Source organism: Somniosus microcephalus, chromosome 1, assembly GCF_052327205.1.
Source record: "Somniosus microcephalus isolate GS21.2 chromosome 1, FLI_Smic_1.0, whole genome shotgun sequence".
Taxonomy (NCBI): Eukaryota; Metazoa; Chordata; class Chondrichthyes; order Squaliformes; family Somniosidae; genus Somniosus; species Somniosus microcephalus.
This window is the reverse complement of record NC_140987.1, coordinates 396,486,290-396,502,292: the sequence shown is the minus strand read 5'-3', so window position 1 is coordinate 396,502,292 and position 16,003 is coordinate 396,486,290.

Here is a 16,003-nt window from a genome sequence, read left to right as displayed (position 1 = left end):
GGTTTCTGGACCAATTAGCGTGAGCGGGCGTGATGACGACACGCATGGGTCAATTTCAGCTGAGGTATTTAAAGGAACACTGTAAAGAAGGCAGTTGAAGCATTGTGGAGGTGGGAGAAACATAGCAAGCAATAAAGAATGGAGTCCTTGCGTACAAAGGCTGCTCCTCGATGACCTGATGCTGCGAGGTGTAATGGCCCACAGCGAGATATTGGCCTAGAAATTTGGTGGGCTGCGCCACCAGTTAGCGCCTAAAGAGGGCACTCAGTGGCTTTAGCGCCACTGGCCACGCCTCCCGCGATATTTAGCGGAACGCTAATGGCGCCGTTAGCCTGCAGCGCTGCGCCGCCACCGATGACATCATCGGTGTGCGCAGCGCCCCGCTACCGCCCCGATCGCGATATTTGGTCGTGCACCCCACTGTAACGCCGGTCGCAAATCGCGACCAGTTCACGGGGTCTACCTGTGGTGGTAGTGGCGCAAATTAAGGTGGAGGTGCGGGGCGGCCATGTTTTTCGGTGGCTGCCTGCCAGCACCTCCTCGCGCCGCCGTCCCCGGCCTCCTGATCCACCCCCCGGGCAGTGCCGGCTGTGCCCCGAGAGCCCGGCACTTCTCCTCGGTGCCAGGCTCTTTTGCCGGCACTCGTGATCGGTCATCGCTCTGGTGCAGGCCCCTCCCCCTTAAGAAGGGGAGGAAGGCCTGCAGTACCACAGCGCGCCGTGCCGCAGCGTGTGGCGCTGCGGCACGTTGCACTGCGATATTCAGTTTCAGCGCCCTAAGAGGGACGCGGGGCGCCTCGAGCAGCGCCCCACGTTCCTCTTGGGGCGCTGCAACTGAATTTCCGGCGGGCGCAAGTGGCTCCGTTCGCAGCGGTAATTCCGGCGCCCAGGCGCCACCGAATTTCTAGGCCATTGTTCCCTGCTGACAGCCTCAATGACCAAGAAGGCATAGCTAGAGATCACAGAGGAGGTTAGCAGCAGGAGTGTGGTGCCACGTTTCTGGATACAGTGCAGGAAGCGCTTTAATGACCTAATGAGGGCAGGAAAGGTGAGTGCAATGCCACATTCAACTACATTCTGATGTGTGTGTCACCCCAATCTCCTCACTCTGCCTTCCCAAGCCTACTCCTGCACATCACTCCTCACACTAACATAACTTGCAGGTGCAGTCTATGCACTTCTTCACATCCCCATCTGACCATCCACAACTGACACACATCCTCAACTTAATGCAATGCCACGCCTCTCTCTCATAATCACCCTCAACAGATGTTGTTCACCCATCTGCTCCACTCATTCCATGACTCTCACTCAAATTTCTCTTGCTTCCCTCCTTGCAGGGGAAGAGAACACAGAACACCAGGCAGAGGCAGAGGACCGGAGGTGGCTCTCCAGTCATCACCATGCTGACAGCTGCAGAGGATGCTGCTCTGGAGATAAGCAGAGCATCAGCGTGCCTGGCGGTTGGAGATGGAGAGATGGGGGCCTCCCAGCTACCTGGTGCAGAATTAAATATCACACAAACACATGGTGCCCAACAGTCACTCACTCATGTTGACGTGATGTCAGCAGTTGGTGAAATATGATCATGTGCATATTAACTTAAAACATTCCCACCATGACAGTTCTAATTCATGTCTTGAATCTCCCACAGGCCCATCAGGTGTCCCACAGGAGGTGGTGCCGGAGGAGGAGGATGACTCCTCAGAGGAGGTAGCTAACTCTAAGGGTGCACCGTCACACGACTCATGCACACCATGTGTTGAGTCTGTGTTTTCAATTGCAGTTATACTGAATAACAGGACACAGACTACACAAGTAAGTAAACAGGTCTTTAGTGATTGAGGGTCAGGGCTGAACTGGGATACACTTTGCTCTGCAGGGTTTATATACCGGTGTGGTCACCACCGGTACTACAACGTACAGGAGCCATCAAAAAGTAGTCCATCACCTTAAGGTATCCTCTTAAGGTGGTATAGGTTACATACACTACACCATGCACCAGCGCAGATACACACATGTCGATGGGAGCAGCAAGACAGATAGTTGTGTTGTCACCTGATCTCTCACACATCACAAGTGAGCAAGAGCAGATGGTGGAGACAGGGACAACAGTAGAGAGTCTGCGTCAGAGGCCGCAGAACGCTCCAAACTCTGCTCAGCTGGACGCAGATGCTGAACCTTGGGGACTGTCAACAAAGAGGATGATTCTGGAGCAGCAGCAAAAAATGTGTGAGGCTCTTGCAGGATTTCCAGCCACACTGTGCACACTTGCAGAGAGAATAGAGGAGTCCATCTCAAACATGAGTGACATGATGTCGCAGGCCATGGCTATGATGTGTTCATCCATGGAATGAGTGACCACCTGTGTGGTATCTTGAGGTGGCCATAGATGGAGACGGACACAGGTTAACTCCGTAACATGGTTTAATCAACACTTGCACATAAAAGCTTCTGCCATGAGGCAGCAAAAACAAAGAGTACAGCAAGTACAGACCAGACTTAACTCAGGAGACCAATTGCCACAGCACCACCTGGTGGATCAGGTTACTCATAACCTCCCAGGTTACTACACTCCTCCCCCCTTAAGATTGCCGTATGCAATTCTTAAACAATAACCCTTACTAGGTACTACGTTTTAATTAACCAGTATGCTCTAACCATGGTTAACCCCTGACTAATTTAACAGGTTTGTATAAGTCTTTCTGGTTGCTTGCGAATCCTTTGTGAACATCTTAATTCCACTTGTGGTGGATTTTCAGATTCACTCGCACTTGACATTGGAGTAGTCTCTGATGTTGGTTTTACTCTGTCCCGCTGTGGCCTGGCAGTACCAGTGTCCACTGGCACCTTATAAGCCATGCTGGGTCCTGGAACAGCCTCCTCTACTGCCCTTTGTTCCATCTGAGGCAGTTCCCCCTGCTGCCGGTTGAAAAGCTGATCCACATGCCGACAAACCCCTCGACCATCCCCTAGTAACACAGAGTACGACACAGGTCCTGTAATGTCCTGGATTAGTCCTGGTATCAAATCAAATCAAATCAAATCAACTTTTATTGTCATTGTTAGTGCACAAGTGCAGTACAACGAAATATAGGCTTGCGGCTCCCGAGAGTGTACAATTTGGATTAGGACACTTAAACATTTCAACATACATTTGTACATATATATTAGCATAAATATGACCATAATAAAGTGCATCGGCAGATGTGCAGGCTTTAGTGTTTATTTGTGGAGTTCAGTAGGATGACAGCCCTGGGAAAGAAGCTGTTCCTAAATCTGGTCGTACGGGTGCGAATGCATCTGTAGCGTCTTCCAGATGGTAGGAGGGCGAACAGACTGTGGCTGGGGTGGGTAGGGTCTTTGATGATGGACCGTGCCCTCCGTAGGCAGCGTTTCTGATATATATGTTCTATGGTCCATTTAGGTCCACAGCCGAAGTTCCGGGTGTACACAGAGTCCCCTATGGCGAAATGGCGAGCTTTAGTATGTTTGTCATGGTACGCTTTTTGGTGTGTTTGTTTTGTCTCAACCTTGCTTTTGAGATCTGGGTGTATCAGGTCTAACGTGCACCGCAACTTTCTCCCCATCATCAACTCAGCCGGAGAAAGCCCCGTGGTAGCTTGGGGTGTTATATGATAACTAAACAAGGCTCTATTGAGCTTGGTCTCCAGGGTGTCACCTGAGCTCTTCCCCATGAGCTCCTTAAACGTCTGCACGGCTCGCTCGGCGAACCCATTTGAGGCTGGGTGATATGGAGCCGAGGTGACATGTGTGATTTCATTCCTTACCATGAATTCTTTGCTCCCTTCACTAACAAAACACTGTGCATTGTCGGATACAATCATTTCTGGAATACCATGCGTGCTGAAGCTGTTCCTGAGACAATCCAGTGTGGCATCAGTCGTTGCAGAGCTCACTGGATAAACGTCGATCCACTTTGAGTGAGCGTCTACCAGCACCAAAAACATTTTGCCCATAAAAGGTCCTGCATAGTCTACGTGAATTCTCCTCCAGGGTTTGCTGGGCCACTCCCAGGGATGGAGTGGTGCCCCGGCAGGTGCTTTCCTCTGTTCCTGACATATAGTGCATGACTTTACCTTTGACTCAATTTCAGCATCCAAGTTAGGCCACCACAGGTAGCTCCTAGCCAGTCCTTTTATTCTAGTCATTCCTGGGTGTGAATGATGCAACTGTTCCATCAAAGTAGAGCATCCCCACTCTGGGACTATGATGCGTGCTCCCCATAGCACACATCCATCTTGGACACTGAGCTCGTGCTGTCTCTGTCTGTGCGGCATGAACTCCGGTCCCTCACGGTGATCTGGCCAGCCTTTCAACACATACTCACGGACCCTTGACAGAACGGGGTCCTTGGCTGTCCAGCCCTGGATTTGCACTGAAGTCATCAGGGGACTGATCTCCTGATCCAGCATCAGGGCGTGCTCCTCAGGGGAAGTACTGCGAGGAGATTTTGAGAGGGGCAGGCGGCTGAGAGCATCAGTGTTCCCGTTTTCCTTGCCGGCTCTGTACGTGATCACATATTCATAGGCTCTTAGTATTACTGCCCATCTCATTATTCTCTGTGATGCCATTTGAGGCACCGCTTTCATCTCATTCAGTAAGCTAATAAGAGGCTTGTGGTCAGTACTGATTATAAACTTCCTCCCATATATGTACTTATGGAATTTCTTTACGCCAAATATAATGGCCAACCCCTCTTTATCAAGCTGTGAATAGTTCATTTCCGCAGCTGTGAGCGTGCGTGAAACAAACCCGATGGGCCTTTCCGCTCCATCTGGCATGCGGTGGGCCAACACTGCCCCCACTCCATAGGGTGATGCATCGCAGGACATTATCAGCTCCTTCTTCTCATTGTAATGCACTAACACCCTGCTGGACTGAAGTAGCTCCTTTGACTGCTGAAACACTTTCGCTTGCTCTGGCCCCCAACGCCATGGCTCCTCCTTTCTCAGCAGTTTGTGCAGGGGTGCCAGCAGCATCGATAAGTTTGGAAGAAACCGGTTATAATAATTCAGGAGCCCTAGATAGACTTTCAGTTCAGTCACTGAGGTGGGTGCAGGTGCATCCTGCACTGCCCGCACTTTCCCTGGTAATGGATGGAGGCCTGTGGCATCCACCCGATATCCCAGGAATGTAACTTCCTTCTCCATGAAACTACACTTACTTCCTTTCAGGCGTAGCCCCGCCTCTTCCAGCCGCTGTAGCACTTTGTCCAGTGTTTTTACGTGATCCTGATCGTCACATCCTGTTAGCAGAATATCATCTAAGTACACGGCCACCTTTGGAATGCCCTGCAGAATGCCCTCCATAGTCCGTTGGAATATTGCTGGGCTAGAACTGACACCAAATGGTAACCTGGCATACGTGAACAGCCCCTTGTGCGTGTTCACCGTGACAAACTTTTTTGATTCTTCATCTAGCAATATCTGCTGATATGCATGACTCATGTCCAGTTTGCTGAATCTTTCTCCCCCAGCGAGCGATGTTAACATATCCTCCATTTTTGGAATGGGGTACTGTTCCAGTGATGATACTCTGTTCACTGTTAACTTATAGTCACCACACACCCTTACGTTACTGTTGGGCTTCAATACCGGGACTATTGGTGCCGCCCAGTCTGAAAATTTCACTGGTTCTATTACTTTGTCCTTTAGCAGGCGATCTAGTTCCGCCTCAACCTTGGTTTTCATTGCAAAAGGTACCAACCTTGGTTTAAAGAAACGAGGCGTGGCATCACTGGCTACATGAATCTTGGCTGTGGCTCCCCTTAAGGTGCCCAGTTCGTCCTTGAACACTAACTCATGCTTCATCAGCACTTCTTACAGTGCCTCTGTACTGTCCTCCATTTTATTCATTGCCTGCCAGTCCACACTCAACTCACTGATCCACCCTCGCCCTAACAGATTTGGCCCTGACCCTGCTACTACTACCACCGTAAGCTCTTTGGTGACTCCTTTGCGTTCCACTTGTACTTCGGCCGCCCCCAAAATGTCCACCTTCTGTCCTGTGTAGGTTTTGAGACTAATGGGGCATGTACCTAGCTCTGGTACTTTTGCTTCCCCCCATAGCTTGGCGTACTCAGTCTGCGACATTATGGTTACACTACATCCGGTGTCAATCTCAAACTTTACTTGACCTCCGTTCACTATCAAATACTGAGTGACAGGGGGTACGTTGGGCCTTGAAGTGTCTATACTGTGTATAGTGAAAACCTCCTCACTAGACTCACTAGACTTTTCCTCCTCTTGTATGTAATTTGCCCGCTTTGTGTACTTCTCCCTCCCCCCTTTAGCATGCTTTGCCCCTTTAGCACTGCTTCTCTCACTCACTGCCCTTTTACAGACTTTCTTTAAGTGCCCTATTTTTCCATATTGTGGCACTTTGCCTTTGCAAACCTGCAGTCCTTTGCAGAATGGCTCATCCCGCCACATCGGTAGCAATCCCCAACCCCGACTGGTGGACTTTTCGCACCAGCTTCCATCTTGAAAACAGCTCCTCCCACTGGTTTACTCCATTTCTCCTTGCTCATACTGTTTAAGTCCTTAATGTCCTTGTTAGCCGTCTCCATGGTTTGTGCTTTTTTAAGTGCCGTCTCAAACGTTAATCCTTCTTCTGACAGCAACCTTTGCTGTATACTGTCGTCGTTAACTCCGCATACTAGTCTGTCGCTTAACATGACTGTGAGCGTATTTCCAAAATTACAGTCTGTGCGAGCTTCCGAAGCTCCTCCACATACTCAGTAACGCTTTCTTCCGGCCTTCTAATCCTCGAATTTAATTTCCATCTCTGTACTATTTCACTAGGTTTCGGATTGAAATGATTCTTTAGTAGACTCACCAACTCGTCAAAAGATTTTTCTCCTGGCCGCTCCGGGCTCAGCAGATTCCTCATCCGTGTATAGGTTTGCGCTTCCACACAACTCAGTAAAATGGCCCTTTTCTTTTGAGCACTGTTCACCTCGTTTGCCATAAAGAAATGGCTCAGTATTTCACAATACTCCTCCCAAGACTGCGACTTGCTGTCAAAAGGTGCCATGGAGCCTACTGTTCCTGCCATCCTTGGAGTCCGGTCACTTCAGCCAAAAAATCGAACTCCGTTTCGACTCCCGCGGTCTAGCCTCGTGCTTTTCCGACTAGTTTGCTAACCAACCCGAGCACCTCTTCTGAATACTCCATAACTATGACTGATCCACCAAAACTTTTCCGTCCTTTATTCTCGTTGTCATATGTGGTATCTTGAGGTGGCCATAGATGGAGACGGACACAGGTTAACTCCGTAACATGGTTTAATCAACACTTGCACATAAAAGCTTCTGCCATGAGGCAGCAAAAACAAAGAGTACAACCAGTACAGACCAGACTTAACTCAGGAGACCAATTGCCACAGCACCACCTGGTGGATCAGGTTACTCATAACCTCCCAGGTTACTACAACCTGCATGGAGCATCAAACGCAGCAGTCAAACGAGTGCACGCTGGCCCGCATCAATGGCTTGCACACTCTGAATGCCACCTTAACTAGAATAGATCAAAATCTAGCCTTGGCCATTCATCGCCCCACTGATGTGCAGCAAAGTGCTCTCCAGCTCATTGCTAGGAGGGAAGTATGGGTAGGCCATGAGAGGGAAGATGGAGAAAGGGGACATAGAAGTGGGGACTCTGCTCAAAGCCCTTCCACTTCCCACACATTGCCATCCCCCCCCCACCCACCCCCAGTCAGAGCCCCACATGCTGCCTCATGTCCCGATGCCCGAGTCTGCCCCTGCAGAGATGCAGGTGGAGCAGTCTTTGGCAGGGCCCTCACAGGAGCATTTCAGCAATCAGAGCAGGGATGTGAGCAGCCTGCCTTTACCTCTGCTGATGCCACAGGGGCTGTATGATGCCGGAGTAGTTGGAAACAGAAGATGGATAATTAGTAGTTGCACAAGGTTATGCACATGGCTGTGTTAGACATGTTACGCTGCTAAATTTATATATATGTTTTGAGCCACATATTAAATTATTTCTTTGCATCACTTACCCGTCTTACCCATTTTTGCCTGCTGCCTGGCAACTTGCCTTCTCAGTTCTGATGAATGGTAAGACAAGACTTAAATCCAAGCAATGGGTGTCTGCAAAAGGAATGCTTTGTTGATTGCAGGACTGCTTTAAGCCAGGGGAGGCGGGGGGGGGGGGGGGGGGGGTGCGGGTAAGTGGATTCAGCATGTGGCTGCCAGATGGGTGCAGTGGTGCAACCAAACTAAATTTTGTCATGATGAGTCCATCCCGGGCAGCAATGTGTGCCACTGCTGGTGCCATGGCCACATGACATTCCTCCTCACCCTCCTCATCTTCCTCCTCATCTTCCTCCTCTGAAGAGGATGTGTGCTCTGTTCCTTGCTCCTCCTGCATCTCCAATCCTCGCTGCTGCGCTAGGTTGTGCAGAGCACAGCAAACCACGATCATTCTGGAGACGCTTCCAGATCTGTCGAGGTACCTGAAGTGCATCTTCAGCATTCCGATTACTTGCTCAATGACACAGCTTGTCGTCATATGGCTTTGATTGTAATGCTCTTGGGCCTCATTGCTTGGGTTTTTCATGGGTGTCCGGTAACTCTGCTCGGAGGTGTGAAGAGATCAGGGAGGGTGGACTGGTGCAGGACGAATGCATATCATGGCAGCTTCCTGGGAATCTTGCACACACCTGCATAATGATCTTTTTGTGGTTGCAGACAAGCTGCACATTATGGTTCACGAACACTCCTGGGTGATCTGGGGGTGCCTTGATGGCCACATGTGTGCAGTCGATGACCCCTGCACCTGTGGGAAGCCAGCCAGAGCCAAAAACCCGAGCGTACGCTCATTCTGATTGGCTTCATCAGTGGCAAAGTGTACATAAGTGCCTGCCCTGGCAAACATGGCATTGGTCACTTGTCTAATGTATTTGTGGGCAGCCGACTATGAGATCCTGCAAATGTCTCCTGCAGCCTGGAAGATCCCTGGAAGGAGCCTGAGGTGAAGAAGTTGAGGGCGGTGGCGACTTTGACAGCCACTGGTAAAGCATGGCCACCAGGTCCAGTTGACAGTGGGTCTTCTTCCAGCAGGGTGCAAATGTCTGCCACGATCTGATACAATAGCCTGAGCTTGAGGTACTGGTGTTTAGTCAGGTCCAGGAAGCTGATTCTCGGCCAATATACCCTGTGTTGGGAGTATCGCCTCCTGCGAGCTGCACCCCTGTGCTCATCCCCTCTCTCCTGTGGAGCGGCAGGTCAGCGAGGAGAAGGCTGTTGCTGCTCCTGTTGGTGCTGCTGGTGTTGTTGCTGCTGGTGCTCATCTTAGTCCTCATCTGAGGTCCAAGGTGAAACAACATAAACAGCACCCATGCTGATCTGATATATGACAGATACAAAGTGGAGATCAGATGCACAAACCTCCAATGTAGTGTGAGTCATCTCCAAAGTAATAGAAACCACCCCAAAATTGTAAAAATCACCTACAAAATACTGACAGCAAACTCTCAGAACAAGTGCTGTGAGCAAAAGCCTTTCACTTAGACAAGGAAGCAGGTGTGAGTTCTCAGTACTTATGCGATTTTTTTTGCCTGTCATTTCTTCAGCCCCCTGAATTGCCGCTGCGCTCTCGCCTTGCTTTCACTGGCGAGGTCCAGGAAGCCTGGGAAACCTGTGCACCCCTATTTAAAAAAGCTGTTAATGACCTCTTAACTACCTCTTAACATCTTTAAATTGGCAACCCGCCTCTCCTGAGGGGGTTTCTCGCATGCAGCCGAATGCACTTGAGTGAAATGTGGAAGTCGGCGGGTTGGAGCTGGCTCTCCGACGCGCTGTCAATTTCAGCGCAATTACCCACCCACCCGCTCCCAAACCCACTCACTCTTCGCTGTTAAAGTCCCCCTCTTTGTGTCTATCATGGGTCATTAATTCTTAAATTGTGCATCACATTAAAAATATCATGATTGTCTAAATTTCCCAGGAAAAAAAATCAATAAACATACTAACACTTCACTGTTGCTAGTTTTTTTCTCAAACATCTTTCTACATCCTTTAAGTAGCTGTGTTGCTTTCTAGCCTATTTTTTAATTTATAAAACATGTTCTTTGATTCATCAAGAGCAACACAATGGGATATCCACTGTACATTAATAAAATCAGCACGCCTGTCGCATCTTCTATTAAAGCCCCCTATGTAAAGACATCCCTTTGGGTTTACAAAGCCTAAGGCCTCGATTTTCATTGGGCCATGAGGCGAGCTTTTAGGCGTGCGGGGGGTTAAAAATCGCAAAACCTAGGGGTCATGACCCCCCCGCCTGGTTCCCGCCTCCACGCCATTTTAACCTAGGTGTGTCTGATTGACCCGAATCAGTCCCGCCTGCAACAGGTGGGACTGGTCTTTAGGGCCCTTAAACAGCACTGATTGGCCTTTATAATCCCATTTTAACAGGCCCTTGCCTGTTTAACCATTTTCCCATGCAAAACACGCCTGGTGGGGATCACGCCTGTGAAACCTGGCGTGAACACTATTGGCTTGCTGACTATCAGCTGCAGGCCCAACATTAAAGAGGATATTTGATCAGTCATCATTTGCAGGTGGCAGGACTTTGTTGTCTCAGGTCTGGGGGAACTTTTAGAAGGCATGACCACAGCTGTGGAAGTTTGGAGCCTGACACCCATCTTCAGTGTGACCTCCTGCGAGACCCCTCTCGCCACCCTCACTCAGCGCTTCCTCAACTGAGGCACCTACCAGAAGCATGGGAGGCCTTTTTTTCCTTCCCCTCTTGGCATTAGAGGACCTGCCGCCCCATTCGCGAAATGACACACGCCACAACTGCAGAAGTTGCCATCAGAAATTTTATTTACAATAACCAACTGATGGCATTTTTAAAATAAACACAACATTTCACCCAAGTGACTACCTTTGTGACTATTAGTGCTTTATTTTCCTCTTACGCGTGCTCCTACGTAGTGGTTCCCCTGAGGCTTCAGCAGATGTGGAGGCCCCTTGCTCACTTTCCTGCTCCTGTCTCGACACCTTGGCGGGCATCCTCTGGGATGACAAGCCTGCAAGGGCTCGCCAGCAGTCTGCTGCTCCTGCGGCTGTGCAGGGGTTGAGACCTCTATCTCCGTTGGGTGTGTACTCCGGCAGGGCTCTGACCGAGGGCTCTGCAGTGGCATGGAAGTGTGAGCACTTGGAGAGGAGCCCCCACTTTCTTGAGGGCTGCCACCAACCTCCCTCTCATGGGTCAGGTCCCCCTCAGTGCCTTCAAGTGGCTTGAGAGCACCTTGCTGCACATCAGGGGGGCCATGGGGACCCGTATCTGCAATGGCAGTCCTACTCAGAAGGACTTCCATGAAGGTCTGGTTTCTCTGTTCAATAGATGCCATCGCTCCTCAAGAAATGTCATTCTATTCTGAACTCTCACCATGTTTTCCATACCCTGGTGACTAACCTCCTCCATGGCCGTAGCCCTCCTCTCCTCTACCGTAGCCAGCCTTACCACGGAGGCAGCAATCATTTCCACGTAGGTAGCCATTCTTTCCATGTTGATGCATTCATGCGCCAATGACTCCACAAAGGCTCTGCTCATGTTCGCAATGGACTCCTCCATTCGCTCCACACTCGCAACGACCCTAGAGACAAAACCTGCCAGAGACTCCTACATCTGTGCCTGGAGTTCCATCACCTCTGATCTTACGGATGGACCCAGAGGCAAAGGGTCGACATGCAGCTGAGCCGAGCTGTCAGAGCCCTGCGCCCTCCGGCGAGGACTCTCCACTGCTGTCCCTGTCTCCACAATCTGCTGATGCTCACTTGTAAGCTGTGATACACCAGGTGACAACTCTACTCTATGTCCCGAAGGTCCCACCGAGGTGTGAGTGTCTGCGCTGGGGCTGGGTGCGCTTATTTCTGATGATGCTGCGCCGATTCCTCTGAGAAGTCCGGCTGCTCAGGCTCTTCCTCCTGCACCGTGGGGACGGGGGCTCTCAATGGTCCTGTGGGGGAATCAAGGAAAACGTTAGAGATGTGATGGCAAGATTACATGCACATTGCATTTTGCAGATGATCATAAGTCCATATGATGTAGCTTCAGAATCATTATCAGCGACTCATGCAATGCCAATGAGAGAGATGGAAAACTATTCTGTCACCAGCTTGTGGGGATGCTCCTGCCTGTCCTTCCCCAACGTCCACATCTCGGTCAGCCCCGGTAATCTCCAGCATGCCTTCCTCCCAGGGGGTGAGGTGGGCTAATGAGGGCGGCCTTCCTCCTGTCCTGGCTCGCTCTCTCCTGTTGTGAGCTCTCTTTTCCTGCAATGAGGGAGACAAGTGGAGGTTGAGTGAGAATGAAGGAGTGAGTGCAGAGATTGCATAGCATAGATACTTAGAAGGAGACAAAGATGGAGTGAGGTTGCAATACCAAGGGCCCTCCCTGTGTGTTGTCAGTTGTGTTCAAAGCATCAGAGAGGGAGTGTGAGGGCTGCATGGTGGCATCGTTCTGTGAATGTGAGCATAGAGAGAGAGGGAATGGGTAAGGGTGCATGAATGTGAGTGTCTAGTGGGATGTGCAGGAAGAAATTGCTAAAGCTGAGTGCTGGTGAGGAAAGACAATGGGGATCAGATTGAGGGTGATGGAAACTGATGTGCCTCAATAATTCCGAGACTCGAAGGTAGCAGAACAAAACAAGGCTTTTATTAACTTAGAACGAAACACGTAAGCGAGAGAGATGTCGTCCTTCTGGAGATTGGGGCTAGACTGAAGCTAGCTTACAAACGGGGCCAGGTATGGGCGGAGCCCTACACACAGCACATTCCAGCACATTCCAGTATACAATACAGCACATTCCAGTACACAATACAATGAGGTCTGGGGGAAGGGAAATGACACTGAAACCGATCTCAGTCACAGGCAGTGATGAATGGAAATATTTCATCACATTCACCCCTTCTATAGATTTAGTCTGTTCGGGGGTTTGATAGTCCTCTGCGACCGACGTGGCTGTTGCGTTGCTGCGGGTGTCAGCTGGGTGTCCCCGCTAGCCTCCTGGGTCTCTGCCGGGGGTGCCGCCAGGGTTGTTGAAGGGGTAGTTGGTGGGGGTGCCGTTGGTCGGTGTTCTTCCGGGGGTGATGAAAGAGTAGTGGGTGGGTAAGAGTTGCTGTGATCGTCGTTGCCGCTATTGCCGTGGTTGTTGTCGATGCTGGCTGGGGCGACGTCTTTTATGGACACGGTGTCCTCCCTTCCGTCGGCGTGCCGGACATATGCGTATTGGGGGTTGGCGTGGAGTAGGTGTACTGGCTCCACGAGAGGGTCCGTCTTGTGGCCCCTCACATGCCTTCGCACGAGTACCGGACCTGGGGTGGAGAGCCATGACGGCATGGATACGCCTGAGGTGGATTTCCGGGGAAAGACAAACATTCGTTCATGACGCGTGGTATTAGTGGCCGTACACAATAGCGACCGTATCGAATGGAGCACATCCGAGAGGACTTCCTGCCAGCGGGAGATAGGGAGGCCCTTGGTCCTTAGAGCTAGAGTGACTGCTTTCCATACTGTCCCGTTCTCCCGCTCCACTTGGCCGTTACCCCGGGGGTTGTAGCTGGTGGTACGGCTCGTGGCGATCCCCCTGGACAGCATGTACTGGCGTAGCTCTTCACTCATGAAGGACGCCCCCCTATCCGTATGGATGTAGCTCGGCATACCGAACAGGCAGAACAGGCTGTTGAGGCATTTAATGACCGTGGCGCTGGTCATGTCTGGGCAGGGGAAGGCGAATGGGAACCGGGAGTATTCGTCCACAATGTTCAGGAAGTAAACATTGCGGTCGACGGACGGGAGGGGGCCCTTGAAATCTAAGCTGAGCCGCTCAAAGGGCCGTGTAGCTTTGATTAAGTGGGCTCTATCTGGGCGGTAGAACCGAGGCTTGCACTCAGCGCAAGTGCGGCAGTTCCTGGTCAGGGACCGAACTTCCTCAATCGAGTAGGGTAAGTTACGGGACTTTATGAAGTGGAACAGCCGCGTGACCCCTGGGTGGCAGAGGTCATTGTGGAGGGTCTGTAGCCGATCCCCGGTGGCGCTGGCACACATCCCTCGTGAGAGGGCGTCAGGGGGTTCGTTAAGGGCCCCCGGCCGGTAAATGATGTCGTACTCGAAGGTGGAGAGCTCGATCCGCCACCTAAGAATCTTATCATTTTTAATCTTCCCCCTCTGTTTATTATTGAACATAAACGCTACCGACCGCTGGTCGGTAAGTAGGGTGAAGCGTTTGCCGGCTAGGTAGTGGCGCCAGTGGCGCACTGTCTCCACGATGGCTTGGGCCTCCTTTTCCACGGAGGAGTGTCTGATCTCGGGCCCTTGGAGGGTCCTCGAGAAGAAAGCTACGGGCCGCCCCGTCTGGTTGAGGGTGGCCGCCAAGGCGAAGTCAGACGCATCACTTTCCACTTGAAATGGAGTGTTCTTGTCCACTGCCTGTAGCGTGGCCCGCTCAATATCCTGCTTAATGCTTTTGAAGGCGGCGTGGGCCTCAGCAGAGAGCGGGAAAGAGGATGCTTTCAAGAGGGGGCGGGCTTTGTCGGAGTAGTTGGGGACCCATTGGGAACAATAAGAAAATAACCCCAGGCATCTTTTCAGGGCTTTGGGAGTGTTGGGCAGGGGCAGCTCCCGTAGGGGGCGCAATCGGTCGGGGTCTGGTCCGATTTCCCCATTCTCCACCACGCTGCCTAGTATGCAGAGGCGTGTGGTGTTGTAAACGCACTTGTCCTCGTTGTAGGTGAGGTTGAGTTTTTGTGCGGTTTTCAGGAACCTCTCGAGGTTCGAGTCGTGATCCTGCTGGTTGTGACCGCAGATGGTGACGTTGTCGAGGTAGGGGAAGGTTGCCTGCAAGTGGTGGTCATCGACCATGCGATCCATCTCCCTCTGGAAGACCGAGACCCCATTCGTCACCCCAAAGGGGACTCTGAGGAATTGGTAGAGGCGTCCGTTCGCCTCGAAGGCGGTGTACGGGCGGCCCTCTGGTCTGATAGGGAGCTGGTGGTACGCTGACTTGAGGTCGATGGTGGAGAACACCCGGTATTGGGCGATTTGGTTCACCATTTCTGATATGCGGAGTAGCGGGTAGGCGTCTAGTAGGGTGTACCTGTTGATCGTTTGACTATAGTCGATCACCATCCGTTTCTTCTCGCTACCCCTTACCACTACCACTTGGGCGCGCCACGGGCTGTTGCTGCGTTCAATAATGCGCTCTTTCAGGATCCTGTCTACCTCGGTCGCGATAAACCGCCTGTCCTCCCAGCTGTACCTCCTGCTTTTGGTCGCTATTGGCCGGCAGTTAGGGGTAAGGTTCGTGAATAGCGAAGGCGGCTTTACCTTCAGGGTAGCCAGACCGCACACTGTGAGGGGCGGCTGGGACCCACCGTACTTGAGCGTGATGCTTTGGTGGTTGCACTGGAAATCCAGGCCCAAGATCACGCTCGCACATAGGTTCTTCATGATTAATACTTTAAAATTATCATATACAGTTCCGTTAACGCACAATTGTACCGTGCAGTAACCCAGAATGGTCGATGTCTGGGTTTTGTCAGCCATAGAGATGGTACCCTGAGTAGGGACCACCTTTAGGGAGAGTTGTTGTGCCAGTTCTGGGTGGATAAAGCTCTCCGTGCTTCCACTGTCAATTAAGCATTTAACCCGGCACCCGTTTACCTCGATGTCCACCATTGATCTGGATAGCGGGTGCGGCCTGGTCTGGTCCACTGTGACCGATGCCACTGTAGGGCCCTGATCGATACAAGATGGCGTCCACGCTGTCTGCTCACAAGATGGCGGACCCCACGAGGTCGGGCAAGATGGCGTCCAAGATGGCCGCTCCCACGGCGCACACGCGGCGGTGGCAGGTTTTCCGGCGGTTGGTTTTCCGGCGGGGTTCCCTCTGCACACCTTCCCGAAGTGCCCCTTCTTACCGCACTTAAAGCAGGTGGTGCCTTTCGCCGGGCA